This window comes from Pseudopipra pipra, chromosome Z (genome assembly GCF_036250125.1).
Source record: "Pseudopipra pipra isolate bDixPip1 chromosome Z, bDixPip1.hap1, whole genome shotgun sequence".
NCBI classification, from domain to species: Eukaryota; Metazoa; Chordata; class Aves; order Passeriformes; family Pipridae; genus Pseudopipra; species Pseudopipra pipra.
The window spans coordinates 22,784,912-22,800,630 of record NC_087581.1 but is presented as its reverse complement, the minus strand read 5'-3'; the positions used below and the strand labels follow the sequence as shown (position 1 = coordinate 22,800,630).

The window sequence follows — 15,719 nt, the reverse complement described above, 5'->3', positions numbered from 1 at the left end:
TGCTGGCACATATTGGAAAGGAGAATTCATGCCAGCCCTCTGAGCACCGTCTGCCCCAAAGGGCATCAGGAAATGCTGATTTCCTGCTGGGTAAGTCCCAGCTACTTTGCTTAGACTGGCATCATGCCCGAGGACAAACGGCTTCTTGCAGGTGGAGCAGGGTGGCAGCAGGCTGGGCATGGAAATACCCACCAAACACAGTTTTGGTTCTCTATTCATCCTCCTCCTCCTGCTCCTTCTCTTTCATTCTGTTTGACACAGTCACCTCCAGCCTCAGGCTCATCTCACACACATCAAAACAGAGTCCTGCTCTGACTGAGTTCTGTTTCAGCAGCTTCATTGGCTTATGTGCTTAGCTTATGTGCTGGAAGACATTTGAATTTCCTGTCAGTGTGAGTCTTGCCAGAAATTTCCTTACGCGTTTTTCTAAACTTGTAATTAAGGTGGCACAGTGGTTCTTTGTAAAAAGGCTGTTTTCAAGATTCTCATCAGGCAAGCAATAGAGATGGTGCCCTGCAGATTTTGGTTCTTGCAGTAGTCTAGAAATTCAAGTCCATGAACTGTCTATATATGGGACATTTCTATTTCTTGTTAAAAATTACACACAAACAACAGTTATAATCCTAATAAATACAAATACAGTCTGGTTTTTTTTAAAAAGAAACCCAAACTCCACAGTTTTCAACAGTGCATTTTCACTTCTGTTATTTCCTTTTTTTCCCCCTCATGTATGTTGCAGGTACAAACTGAGTTATTTCTGATCAGAAGACCTCAACTGGAATACCATACCTTGTGTTACTTCTTTATCCACAATCAGGTAAAAAGATTATTGAGAAGGCCAGCATGACACAAAAAATTCATTAAAAAATCTGCCACTTCCCATCATCAATGAAATAAAAGAAAAAAATCCATTATACTATCATTACAATGAGAAAACAAAACCTGCCTGAGGTTTCACAGCAAAGCAGGTTCAGACCGTATTCTGAAACAGCTGAAATAAATAGTTAAAGAGAGAAATTAGAATATTGATGAATATTGCAGTAGAAGTCTGTGAGATTGGATGGAGTAATGTTCTAAAATAAGACTGGAAAATATCAGACTGTGTGAAGCTGGCATAGCTGAGAGCTCACATCTGAACTGAGACTAGGGCCTAATCCTGTCAAAATTTCAAAATCTGTATTGTTAAATTTCATCCCAAAATAAAAATACCAGGGAAATGGTCAAATTTGTGATTACTCTGCCATCTTGAGAAGCAGAAAACCTCTTATATTGCCTTCCATTTTGGGCTGTGTCTGAATGAGAGACATACAAAAAGATCAAACTGAAGCCATAAACTCAGGAATTTCTGACCCTGCTCAAGGCGTATTGTTGTGTATGGGAAGAGCATTTAAAACCTGGTATTTTGGATTTGCTTGCTGAAGGAAACAGTGACAGCTGTGAAGTTCAGAACTGCATCTGGATTTTGTCCAAATAAAGCTTTTACTGGCTCATGTGGATAAAAGCATTCTTTGAGGTTAAAAAACTTGTTTATTTCATGAAATGCTATATGGGTACAAAAATGTGTATGTTTATGCATAATTATACATATAAAGGAATAATAATAATAATAATAACAAATATAGACATCAATGGCGTTTCATATAGGATATTAATTTTGGCCATAATTACTAGATAAATTAAGCCTATTTCTTACACTTTTAAAATATCACCCTTCCTTATGAAGCAGTTTAAAAAAAATGTTAACTCCTAGCTCAGGATAGGGCTTGTACCAGTGAACCAAACAAGAGTCTCTAGAGAAGAAGGTCTCAAAAACTTGACACTAAGATTCACATGGCTACACAAATGTAAGCATTGAGCTGTGAAACACAGTTCATACTGTTGCTTATAAAGAAACTATTGTTTTTACACTTTATTTCCCTCAACTTTTGATGTAGGCAGAACAATAACCTCCACACAGCTACATAATTGCTTTCGCCAAAGTCTCTGAGCACAATGTCATCTCTTAATGACACTCCACTACTGGTTCATAGATGTTATCATAAAATTAATTATGTTCCCTATGAGAGCCCTTAACATTGATTTTGATGGCTGTCTTATTGATTGGCTATTGAACTCCTCATTGTGCCAGTTCAACAAGGTCCCAGTCTGACTATGCAGAGAGCTTTCGCCCTGGGCTGGCTGTCAATCTCCATACCTAGGCACCTTGAAAAGGTCAGGGCTACCAAAGGCTGGCCAAGGGTGTACTGCCTTTAACTCAACTGAAAGAGGACTTAATTAGGACAGAAATAATACATTTGCTGAATTTCCTTTCATGAGGAGGTTATCTAGTTGATGATGAGTAAATTTGGGAGATGGGCTGTCTGTTCTTATCCCTCATAGGGATTTACACTGAAATACCATGGCTTGACAGAGAAAAAAAAAAACAAACCCAAATCATAAAGCAAGGGAGAGAGAGGAGTGCTGGCAAGATGATGTGAAGGTAGAAATCATGTTTCCTGTCATTGGGTCCTATAAACAGATTCCTACAAGGAGCAAAGCACTTGCAGCTCCCTCTTTCTTCAATAGCAAGTGGTTCTGAAATAGAAAGCAAAGCACAGGAATGTGGTTTTCAATGTCAGGCGCAGAGCACAGCTACACTGTGAGAGAGAGGATGGTAGGACCAGCACTGGGAAGCCTAAGCAGTCATGGAAAGCAAAGAGCGAACATAGGGCTGTGCAAAGCTGGTGCTTACTTGCTCTGCCAGTTGGGAGTTCGGAAGATAAGCCATAATTTTTTGAATGCTTTATCAGCTTGGAACATTGCACTAGCAATCTCCTCACCTGAGCTATTGTTGAAATAAGAGCTCCAGCACCTTGTTTCTGATGCAGGCATCTATCCATGCTCCCAGGCATAGCCTGGCCTCAGTCTCCCACTGCCTGGCCTCTACGTCTGTGCTGGAAAGCACTGCCTTTCAGTGCCACAGCAGGCAGCGTCATGGTATCACCTCTGCATGGGGATACTCTTAGCTCGACTACACTGAATATTGATAGTCATGGGCAAATGGCAGAGCATAATGTCCAAATGTTTTTGGCTTTGCAAGCCTGCACTAATAAAACTAAGCTGTCTGTTAAAACCTATCCTATGCTTTATATCTCAGCTTTGAATACTATCTGGGGTGTTTTCCACATCATGACTTCAACCAGCTTCTTGACAAAAAATTCTCTTTCTAGCCATATCCTATAATGAGTTTGCTTCACAGAAAACTGTTTATGAGTCTCTCACTGTTAAAGGCAGGGAAAATGTTTATTGCTTTGTACGTAGGTCCTCAGCACTATAATTTTCCATTAGCCCTGTTGTGTTGGCTTCCACAGGTTGCTGGAAGCTCCTGAACAAGCAGAAGACCACAACTAACCTGAAAGCCAAGCAGAAGCAGAAGCCTACATGATTATACATACTGATGTATGTCCATAGCCGCTCTTCCATGGATTTAGCTATTTAGGTAATGTACATTGCAGGGTCATTTGGGCCAGAAGAGTAGGTACGAAAGGCACACAAATAGAGGCTGCAAGGAGAGGGGGCGCAGGGGAGGTGCTGGGGCCTGCCCTAGCAGGGGACATTGCATTACCCCAGGCAGAGGGGTTGTGGCAGAAGATTTACTCAGTGCTAGGAAGGAAAAAAGGACTGTTGTGTGCCTATATGAGTGGATGCAGGGGTGGAAGAAAACATGTCACACATACCCTGTGCCAGGAAGTAATTTCATCCTTTTCCTGGAGCAGCAAAATTCAGTTTTTGTATGTGGTTCAGAGACACTTGATCCATCTCTGGTAGTGTAATATAGTTCAGTTACAGCAGGCTGAGAGTGAGGTCTAGCTATGACAGTAGAACAGCCAAGTGTCATCTTTCCTTTTTGGTCCTACCACCATGTCAAAGAAGTTTATGACATCCATTGGTCTCATTTGCAGGAAGGCGAGAGGAGAGACAGTTGGGAAGTTATTTTGTAGCAATCCAAGCAAAATGGAAAAGGACATCTTAGTTGTCTTCTCTAGTATGCAGTGGTCATAAGGAACAGCATGGGGTTTCTATTCATCCCTGCATTTCTGAACTTTGACCTTAATTTCATATTGTATGAAGAGTCCTTGCAGCTCATTTTTCTCTCTGCTATTGTGCCCTTTTTTCCCTTACTAAAATTAGAATATTAATTGAAATCTGAATTTGTATCTGATTGCAATCTAAATTGAATAGAGAGCTATAATTTCCCAGTTTTCTGCAATCATAAAATGACATGGCTAAGAGAGCTAAATCTAATTGTGTGGGGATTTTTTAAAAAATCTCTTCCTGCTTCTGCACTTAGTTTTGTGTTCTAATAGGCTCAAATACAGAAAGCATTTCTAATCAAATAACTAGAATTTCATGTCTCATTATGGATGCATACTTGTAAGAAGAAATAACCTGGGAAACAACTGGGATTGGAGAAGCATTTCTAAATTATATGTATCTAGTTTCTCTCAGCTGATAACATTTTCAGCATTTCTTGGGTCTATTAATTTCATATTTGGTGCAAAGTTTCAGATTCTAGTGGCACAAGAGAATGCATTGCTGTTCCTACAGCAGAGAAGTAAAAATGTCAGCAGCAGGTTTGATATTCAGTACTACAAATGGTCCTCTGTGTGGAAGCCCCTGTAACACTGGGTTTGTTCCAGACAGCAATTTGGTAAATCGTGCCGGTTTTTAAACACACAAGTAGTCCTAGTAGTTCTATGGAAAAAATGTGCTGGAGAAAATCCATAAGAAGGCTCTCAGTAGTGTGGGCACGAGGACTTGTTTTTAAGCAGCTGCTGCATCTTGTAAGATGTGAAAGACAGTCATATTACAACAACTGCCTTATGTGTGCTGTCAGCTTTTTAGCCTGAATTGGACAGCAGTATTTTGGTGACAAAGCTTCTCTTGATTTCATTGGTAGAAGATGAGTTTAGGTCCTCATCTGAAGTTCTTGGAAAAAGCTTTTGTTGACTTCAGCATATAGATGAAAACTGATCCATCTTTGCTTTGGTCATTTAACTGAGGGGCCTGATTTGGGAGTTTGGTGACTCTTGATTCTCTCTTTGAGCAACAACAATTGTGATATGGGCACCTCTGGAGTCTTCCTGAATGTGTAGCTGAGATAAATACCCCTCCATCAATGCATGTTTCTTTTGCCTGGTATGGCAGGGCCCGCTGTGTGCCTTACTCAGGATCCTTCGTTTGTGGGTAGGGCTGGAGGTTAAGTGTGTATTTCATGTGAGAATCCCCTGCTTCACTTGATATTGGGTCAATGGGAGCCCAGAGACTTTGGCACTTTAAAAGTCATATAGAGAGTCCTCCTGGAAGAAGCTATGCTTGATTTCTAAAGGGGGTACAATGAGGAGTACTACAACTGGTAATTCCTTAATTTTTGAATTATAAGGTTGGGAAAAAAAAATCATTGCTTAATGGCACATGCAATATCCTAGTATCAAAGAAAATTATCACTTCCTTATCATTTGTATGCAAATCTACTGTACTCCTATATTGCAATATTATAAAATAATTATTAAAATTTATATAAAAATAATATAAAAATAGTCTTGGGATGCTGTCTGGATCAGGTTAGAGCCTCATTTCATGCAGATTACAAAGCCACAGAATTATGTGCAGGTAGAGATGGAAAGTACTGTCAGAGTAATTCTTCCTCGAGCAAGCCTGCTGGTGGTCACAGACTCTGTCCTACCCCAGTTGCAGTTCCATATGGCTCTAAATTGGCTTTTTTAGGCAAAGGTCACATCGTGATATCAATTACTGGCTACTACCTGAAAAATTTAATTTCATGCCCTGCAGTTGGTCTGCTTTCTTCTCCACTGTGATTGGCAACTGTTTCCCTGCTGGTAACTAGAATAGCTCATTTACTTGAAGTGATTAAACCCCAGAAGCTAACTGATTTGGTAGGGCAGCTTTGGGTTGCTAGCATAACCTTGAGAGCTCTTGCACAAATGCATTTGGATGAATGGAACAAAAGCTACTTCTTGCTCTCTACAAGGCCTCTTAAGAAATTGTATTGTTTGTGATTTGCATCTTGTCAATCTGCTTCTTGTCCAGTTGGTGTTTAGTTAATGTACTGGGTTATGAAAACCAGAGGAAATTAGTGAGCTAAGAAGTACCTAATTTTAGATAATAAGACATTAAAGTCATGTTAATGCTACTTACTTTTTAATGCAAACACTTTTGCTTGAAGATCAATTGTCAAATCTTTTATGTCTTTTAGAAGCCTCTGAGGAGCTTCTTAAACAGCTGATTTGCATTTCAACAGATCTTAGTGCTATTTCTAAGATCCAGAAAGCTGGGTCTTCGTTTATTCTCAGAAATTATTTCCTTTCCAAAGAATGTATTATGTCATTTATTTTAAAGTTGAATTACTAATCAAAGTAAAGGGGTATATCTCCTTTAAAATTGTTTATGCAATGTAGGCAGTGACAGACTGAATAGGGCCATGAGCAATCTGGTCTAGTGGAAGATGTCCCTGCCCATGGTAGGGGGTTTGGAACGAGGTGATCGTTAAGGTCCCTTCCAACACCAACTATTCCATGATTTTATGAATCTGATCCTTCTCACGTGTCTAGAAGAACTTGGTTTATGTTTTTCTTACGTGTTTTGCTGAGATAAAAGGACTATTTCAGCTTCATGAAGAGCAAGGACTTGAGTGAAAAGATCTGTGAAAAACACAAGGAATTCTTAACTATTATTTTGGTGAAGAGTGACCATGTTGTTATGGTTACTATGGTGGTAGTTTCGCTACACAAAGTACTCCAGGACTTTCACAGTTCAAATTATAACAGTTCAAACAGCTACAGCATGGTGACTGGAGTGGCAATCGTCAGCCTTCAGGTGCACTGCAGAGGCCTTTCTCAAAGGACAGGTATTTTGGTATAATATGAAACAACTCAAAATTATTTGAAAAGTGTATATGACAGGTACAAACACTCATGTGGTGGCAGTAGGATCAGAAGATTTGATTAGGCAGGAAGTTGGAGTTTGACTAAGTAAAGGATACAGGACACCGAGTTCTGGAACCCAGTGTTTCTTTACTAGTAGCCAAGAGGTTCTCATTTTCTTTGAATTCAGACTGAATTGTCTGATGACTTCCCATGCATTTTTGCCTACAGTACTGCTAGAGTGGTCAGCATTTTTCCCCACTCATTCTTTTTATGGCGGCCACCCTTCTGTCACTTCCAGGAGTTATTCAGTAATTCTTACCATTTCTTCTTACTTTGCAGTCAGCATACAGATGGAAGGTGTCTGCTTTGGCAAAACCAAAGCACTGACACTCACAGAGCAATTTGACAATTTCATCACTGATGTTTACTCACTTCCAAACTGTGAAACATCCGTAGAACTACCTAAACTGTACACTGCCAGTGTGCAGAGCCTGAGATACACTACTTCAAAAAATAAGAGTGCACAACACTGAAATTTAAGTACAATGCATTAAACTGCATTTATTTAGTGCAGATAATAAAAAAGCAGAGATATAATGCCATTCTCAAAATGTATTTAACTTTTAAATCCTTCATGCAGCTTGTGCCACAACTCATTAGAGATTTAAAGTAAGAGAAGCTTTTTGCTTTTTCTGTAGAATGATATTATTTAGATTTCCTGCAAGGTGCGAGCTAGTATTTCAGGAACACTCAGTTTCTCTAGCTTTTCATAAGTGTCATCAAATCAAATGCCTGAAAACACATGGGCACCTGCCTATCAATCCTTGATTTTTCTCCCATCTTAACTTTTATAACGACTACTAAAGAAACCTCCAACCAAGTTACCGAGTGAGCCTTTTTCAAAGAATCCAAATGTGAACTACAAATTCAGTACTTTGCCTTTGTTGAGAACTTCTAGTATCATAAATCCTACTTCACATCTGGAAATGGGTTCTTCAGAGTTCATTTATTTTTCTAAGGAGAGGTCTCCATTGGCACAGAGGGGATTTAGACACTGGGTAGGAAGTAAGTACCCAATTCCTTTTTGTGTCTAGGTAAAGGTTTCCCACAGCTACCTACGATGAAAAGAACTGGAATAGCAAGCCTTACTGCATGCACTCTGTAAGGACTCTAGGCACTCCCCAAATCTTAACAAGATTTTCATGTGGAAAAGGAATTCTTGAATCTTGCATCCTAAATATTTAGAGGAGATCAAGGATTGTGCTCATTTCCAAGAGAAGCAGTAGAATACTTTAATAATTTCTTTCAATTCTAGTATCTTATTTTTTTCCAGTTCTTTCACCCTGTCTTTCTACCCCCTCTTTCGAAATGAAAGTCAAGACTCACAGCTGGAGCAAATAAAATGGCTGTATAGCAGTGCTTTAAAATTAGCATGGTTAAATTTCAGCTCAGAACTAATAGAGCTATCTGTAGAAGGCATTGAACCTCTTACATCTGTCTCATAATGGAAAGAACATAAGCAGCTCCCCTGTTGAAAAAAAAAAATCAGAAAAATCCACAATCTACCTTTTCCCTGCATCCAGCAGCTAATGTTCATTCTAGTTTGGTAATGAAAGGTGACTCCATCCGCTCCACACAACATTATCAAGTAGCTTCAGATTGTCCTTAATCATCTTATTATTATTTTTCTTGTTCAAGGTTTAGATTAAATGATTTAACAATGCCCGTGTGATTTCCCTGTAAAGACCGTGGAATTGGTGTCCATATGCTCTAAGTTAGGACACACCAGAATGGGAAAGCTGAACGTATTTGTTGCGCTACAGCATTAACAGCAGCCTTCCTTCCCTCCCTGCTTTCACCTGCCCTTCACCAAACCCTCTTCTCCAAAACCATGTAGACATATGGTCAGGGCTATAAAACATCAAGGCCTCTGTCGCTATAGCAATCCCAATAAAAAAGCCAAGGTAGAAGCCTTCACAAGGCTTAACCTTCTTTTACATCTGATCCCTGGAGTGTTTAGCTCTGCAGTTTTTAAATACCGCTCATATCCCCCATAAAAAATGTTTCCTATTTAAATAGTAAAAGATTTACTACATGAACATCCTTGTCCCACTCCTCTGTATTACACCTCTCCAGGGACCAAACACCAACTGGGCAGTGTTACACCTGCCTCACTAATACCGTTAAAGAAGAAGCAATGCTGAAGAGCCTGAAAGCATACAAACACCTGGCCCCTCTTTGAAGTCAAAAGAGTCTCTGCAGGGCCAAACAGATTTCAGCTAGGAGTAACAGGTGCTTTTCTCCACACATGATGCTGTTCTGCCTTAGGACAGCACAAGAAGCCATCTGCACCTGCACTGCTCAGAGAGCCAGTACCCCTTCCCAAGCCATCACCATCTTTAAGGAGGTCCCAAGAGCTCAGTCTGCTGGGGCAATATGGGCTTATCCTCCCAGCCTAGGAACACTCAGTATCCCACAACCACACCTCCTCTTCCCTGGGCAGGGCAGTAACCTTCTTCAGGCAGACCTGAGTGGCACTGCTGGGTTACTCTGTTAAGGCCAGACCATATGTCTGTCCTGCACTAAACTTGCCTAAGCATGTGCTGTGTCTGCATTAGGGAGTGTTTTGGGCCAGCCAACATTTTCCTCTGCCACAGACTCCCCCTGTTTCTGATACACCAATGGAGTTAAATATTACAATGCTTAAGACACCCAGATGGCTTATATGGCACAAATACTTGTCCCAGGCTGCCTGCAGAGAAAGGCAGATAATTATATTTCCAAAGTGTGCTTTGTATCAGTTTGGGCTAGAAACAGATATTACATCCTAAACAGTAATGAAAGTGAAAATTAGACCCTTGTGTATATGTAGGAGCTAGGGTCCTGTGAAGAGCATTTGCTGCACCTTTAAGCCAGGTCTAAATACAGAGACCTCCAAAATTGTCAAGAGGACTGTAGAAAATCTGTGGTTTCAGATGTCAACATGAAACTGTGGCTCTACTGAGGCTTACTCATTCCTGCTTTAAAAGACTAGTTGTCCATTAAAAATAGATTTTAATGATCCAGCGCCTTTTTACATCGTATTGACAATTATATTGTTCAGTCTTCAAAATCCTCTGGAGATCTGACATGATTCAGTAAAAATCTATCTCTATTTGCTACCTATTTTGAAAACTTTCAGCATCGAAGCTCACCAGTACAGCTATAATCTTCCCCCTTATTCTCTTTACTGTAGGCAGCTTCTGCTATTTCTGTGCTGCAGTAGCATTTGCTGACATTTCCATGGGGATGTCATATATTATGTAGCACTCCAGGCTTTGGTTAGCAATACATGATACATCTTGAAGCAGTTAAATTCCTCATGCCATTTTAAAGTTAAAACCCTGTTTCATTTAAAAGCCGGACTCCTATCTGGTAACTTGTCTGGAATAGTGGGCGGCAGGTCAGCGCAATTTGAAATGGCTAGGACAGGGAAGGAAACCATGAAAAATGGAGCAATTACACTGCAGGTCAAGGTTTGTTATTGGGTGGCATGGTTTCAATTTGGCACTGAAGCATGGCGACAAGTCTACAAGGCGTGTTCATGCATTTTTGTTGTTTGCCATTTGTAAGCAATATTTGAGGAGGGGGAAGGGGAAACATGTAGGAGTCCAATACAGCTATCTTGAAGGCTTTGTTTACGAGACCTTTTTTTTTTTTTTTTTTTAAGGAAAAAAACCCCTAAATTTGAAGTAAAAGTATCCATGTGAAACTTTGAAAACTGTGAGCTGTTTGCCAGATTCTAGATCAAAGGTGCTTAAATAGATTGATAGAATTTTTTAAAAGAAATAAAAAATGCACATCTGGCCTGAGAATCGGTCTGCGAAGTTTTAGCCTAATGAACTTTGAAACCAGCCTCCTACTAGCAATTCTATAGACCCAGGTTTCTAGTAGAGCTGCTCAACAGTATTTATAGCCAGAAGGCACTCGTATAATGACAGTGTTCTGTGCTAGCAACTAATCGACAGACTCCTGATACAGTGTTGTTTTGTGCAAACAAACTGGTTTCAAGTTGTCCCCCATCATTTATCAGCTGGCACATGAAGCTTGGATGTTAAAATTTTATCACATCAGAACAAGTTAATGCAGCCCTAAGTCCAGCAGTGGAACACACATCAACAGCAGTCTGTTTACACAGATTCACAGCTCTTCACATGTTTTACTATTCCTTTTGTTTTATTATGTAGACCGAAAGTTGGTTGGAAACTTAAAAGCTTTTGCTGAAGCTGGTGTTTGTTGGAAACACTCTTTTGTTCTGCACTTTCCTGATTGCCATATGGGAGGAACTCTTGACAAAATCGAAAGTAAAAGACCCTTACTATGCTCAGCCCAGAGAGCTGAAGCCCACAGAGCCAGATGCTCATGAAGAAAAAAGTCTTTCCTGGCAAAGCTAAAGTGAAAAGCATATTAAATAAATCCATTTTAAAAATCTCTAACCATTTGATCTCCTCTTGAAACTAGATTTCATCATAATGGCAAAAGGGTTGGAAAAAAACTGATGACACTAGCTTTGCAAGCTGACACTTAGACACTTGCAAAAGCCCAACCAGAAAGGGAGCATTTATGTGCACAATGCTTCTTTGCCAAAGCAGGTGAATACGTGGATGTCCAGTAAACCTTTTGGCAGACACCCCTTGCGTGGACCAATAAAGGCATTTATCTCAAATCCACTTATCTGAACTCCGGCAAACTTCACGTGAGAAAGTAATTAAGCCTCAGCGCCATTTGTTTGGGATCCAGAGGAGTGATAGCACACAGAGAATTTCTATTACTAAAGGATTTCTCTTATTGCTTCTCCACCTTTATTGAGGCTAGAAATGTCTTTCTCCTGGCTCATTTGATACTCAAACTCTAGACATTCCTAATTAGTCATAATTCTGAATTTAGAGGAGTTAAAATTATTCTGATTCAGCTTAGAGACACATTTGAAGATATGATGACAAACACTTATTACTCCATCTGTTGTAGTTTCCAGGTTTCCACTGACGTTAAAGGACCAGGACCCTTCAGTCAGACTCCCTGATGGATCCCAGTTGCAGATCTCTGTATCTGGAAACATCAGTATATGAACGAAGTGGACCAGGAGATTCCTACCTACTGTTACTGGTAGAAGATCCCCACAGTGTTGATGGGCAAGATTCACTGCCTCCTTGAGCACATCCAGCCTTCTCAGAGCTCCAACACTGTGGTAATTAACTCTCTCTGCATCTTAGAACATAAGCACTCAGAGACCGAAGGATTGGGGAATTGGATAATGCTGTGTTCTTTTAGAAGCATCATGCATGGAGTTCATTGCACTTTGTTTCTGCAAACTCTTTAGAGTTTGTTGATAGCGTAACGTGATACTGAGTCTGCGCAAGAGAGAAGCTGGGAAGTACTGTACAGGAAGATAAAGTAGTGCATCTTGGTATGTGAAATGCAGACGCACCATTCCTGTTTTACAGCCACAGCTTTTGCAAAGTGCTGAGTATCTAAATGGGTCACAGACTTTTACACTGGCACTACAGTACATTCTGTCTGAAGGCATCCCTCCTTCGCAATATAGACACTGCAGAAAACGATTCAGAGATGCTGTTTCTACTTTTTTTTTTAACCCCAAAGGAGAAAGAAAGATAAAGGGAGGCTTAGGAAAGGGTTCCAAAAGCTGTTATGGTTATACAGCCTTGACTAAAGTAAAGAATTCATGATAGTGATTTCCACACTTTAAAAGATTTCAGCAGAATTGATTCAATTAAACAGATAATGTAACTTAAGCCAATGACATTATTCCACAAATTGTTTTTGTTAATAGTTTTTTTCTTTTCTGAAATGCTGTTGCCCTGATTCAGGGTTTACACATGCCAGTGCTAACATCCACATTTTAAAATTTATGGTCTTGCCTTTAAATCAATTTTAAAACCACCAGCATAACTGAACTTCCTTGGCAGAGACCTATGGGAATACATTTTCCAAGTTCGTATATGGGAGGTAGATCCACAAATCTTGTTTATAGGTAATGGGATTTGTGCTCTCTATTACAGACAGAGAACTATGCCTTGCAAATTATATTTTTGTTGAAGCAAAATTTTTGTTTCATGATTGGTTGAAGTGACTGTGATGTAACAGCAGGCCATGGTCAGAATAATTCAAGCCCTTTACTTCCTTCTCCAGAGAGCCATACTAAAAATAAAAACATTTTGCTCCTTTTCTCAAAGTTATATAGTTTTGTGGGCACCAAATGACCAAATAGATGTGAAAAAGAAAAAAAATAAATTAAAAGTTCTCTGAAAGAAAGAAAGAATATAGTCCCACTGCAGGCTTGTCCAACTTAGAATAGCTAGCATATTAGCATCATAGAGTAGCATTTCCTCCTAGTGCTCACTTTGCTGAATTGTAAACTGTGCTTTGCTGCCACTTTAAGTACTGCTAACTGCAAGACACTCCTGGGCTCACATCATGTATAAAATCTTCCTTGTTCTATACAGATCTAATAAAATGGATTCCTTTCAGCATCATTCACTCAATAGATTTTACATTTAGATTACAGAGATAAACCTATAAATATTGCAATAAAAATCAGAAGTCTGAAGGGCCGTATCTTTCTATGTATTGAAGAGTATAACCTACAGTGCCAGTTGAGTCTGCACCCCACCATGCTCCCAGGTGTACCAAATATCTGTGGAATTTCCTTGAAGAACTTACTGCTGGCCAACAGGTAAGAGAAGCAGATTTCTGTGGGTGCAGACTACAGAGAAATGGAGCAATGATAACCTGAAAATCTGCCTACAAAAATTTTCTCAGCATTATGAAAGAGTATGATAGCAAATGAGGGCTGGCAAGAGTGGTTATCATTTTTGGAAACACTTATGAACAGCTGTAGCAAGCAGGAATAACATATTCATCAAGAGAAAACTGATCCTATCTTTCAACGAATATTATATCTGTGTGCACTGAAATCCAGTATCTGCAAGAATTGTGACAATCATTTTCCAGCTAGTACTGAACTAGTTCATGTCCACAGAGCACTGTCCTGCTTAAAATCTCTTAATTTAAACATCTAGTCAAAATTACTCCTGAGAACGGAAACAACCGGTATATGCAAGAAAGGTCTTGAGGGCTCTCCCACTCTTCCAGTCCTCACCTTCTCCATCCCTCGCTCACAATTGGGTTATTCCCATCCCTTGTTGTGTTATGTCCAATCCAGACTGGAGGTCATCTATGGTCCAGACTGGACCTTTTTTAAATTACCTGTAAAGCAACATGCACATCTCTGGATTTTTATGAAGAACAATTAGATCACTGCATAAACTGACCATTTGGCCCTTCAAAGAATAGCAAAAGAATTATAGTTGCAAGTATATCATCTGCATTTAGGCAGTGCCCTATCTGCATTACTGTTGAGGACCCCTGGTGGTCTAGTGGTTAGGATGCAGCACTCTCGCTGCCACGGCCCAGGTTCGATTCCCGGTCAGGGAAACTCCCCCGGGCAGATGGAGCTCGTCAGCCCTGTAAGGCCATCCATCTAAGAGAAGGTCACTCTAAACAAACCTACGTCCTGAGGACCTCACTGCCACTGTCCAAGCTCGCTCGGCCCCGGCAGCTGAACCTTAGGATTAAAGGGTGGGCTCAGTTCAGCACACACTGTGTCTCACCTAAAAAATCCACTGTGCAGGCTTGAAGGGTAATGACCTTCCCCAAAATCTTCATTTGCGAAGACTGGCCATGATGACCTGCACTGCTGCTGGTATAAACCTTAATTTTTACAGTGACACTGTTTGACAGTTATCAGTGCTTTCCAGGTCTTTAGGAAGAATTGTACCAGCCTGGTACAATTGAAGGCTTCCTGTGAAGGAAGGACCTTCACAGTTTCCTGGTGTGGAGAGGAGGGAACTAGACTTCCACTGCTTTCTTGCATCACTTTGGGAACCTGGGGCAAAGGGCATGTTTGGGCTTTCTCCTCTTTAACCTACAGAGCCCAATGTCATTAGTTCACATTCTAAGTGTCTTTGAAAAAGTTGGTGGGACAAGTTTTTTGCTAATCTGCAAGGATGCACATGGCATTGGAAATACCTGCTTCAGAAAATTCCACCTTATGTCTATAAAATGAGCATCTTCCAAGATGAACTCCCCGTAAACATCTGGAAAATGTCACCATCAACTTACATTGAAGTCAAGACACGAACCTTGGCTGACCTGCTTGTGTAGTTCTCTGTAATCCCTCACTTCCTCACAAAGCTAGGTGAATGGTCTCAGAAAACCATGGACCTCTTGGTAAATCATAAATCTGCTGGCTTGTTAGTTTGGGGGTTTTGAGGAACAGATTTCAGGAAGTAGTGAGGAATAATGATGCTCTGGGATGTTTCATCATTTTTCCATCCTCTACAGAGTTTACACATGTTGTCTGTAACTTTCCCTGTGGATTTGAAGGAAGGAACTCAGCTATCTCAATGTCTAATTTTTGAGTTTTATTAATCAGAATTGTTTTTTAAATTATAGTGCTCTGTAAGATGAGAATTACCATATCTTCAATAAAGAAATAGGCTGCCCATACAAATAAAGTCAGATCTGATTAAGAAATAGTCTGGTAGAAATGTATTCTTCACTGCAGCGTCATTATATTGTTTCATTTTTTCTTCTGATGTATTCTTTTCCATACTTCCAAGCTGCAAATGGCTGGCCTGTTTCAGAACATGTGGGAAATTTGGAAAGATATACAAAGACAGACATGCTGTGACATTGTCAGAAATGTTCATACATTTAGCTCATGGCTTCCTG

At 40.0% G+C, this 15,719-nt stretch overlaps 1 long non-coding RNA gene across 1 annotated transcript; it reads left to right on the top strand.

The window, feature by feature from the left end:
• Positions 1-748: 748 nt before the first annotated feature.
• LOC135407372 (uncharacterized) lies at positions 749-15,485 on the top strand. Its single transcript, XR_010426845.1, has 3 exons — positions 749-817; positions 3,351-3,478; positions 11,934-15,485. It is a non-coding gene; the product is annotated as an uncharacterized LOC135407372 (long non-coding RNA).
• The last annotated feature ends 234 nt before the right edge of the window (positions 15,486-15,719 follow it).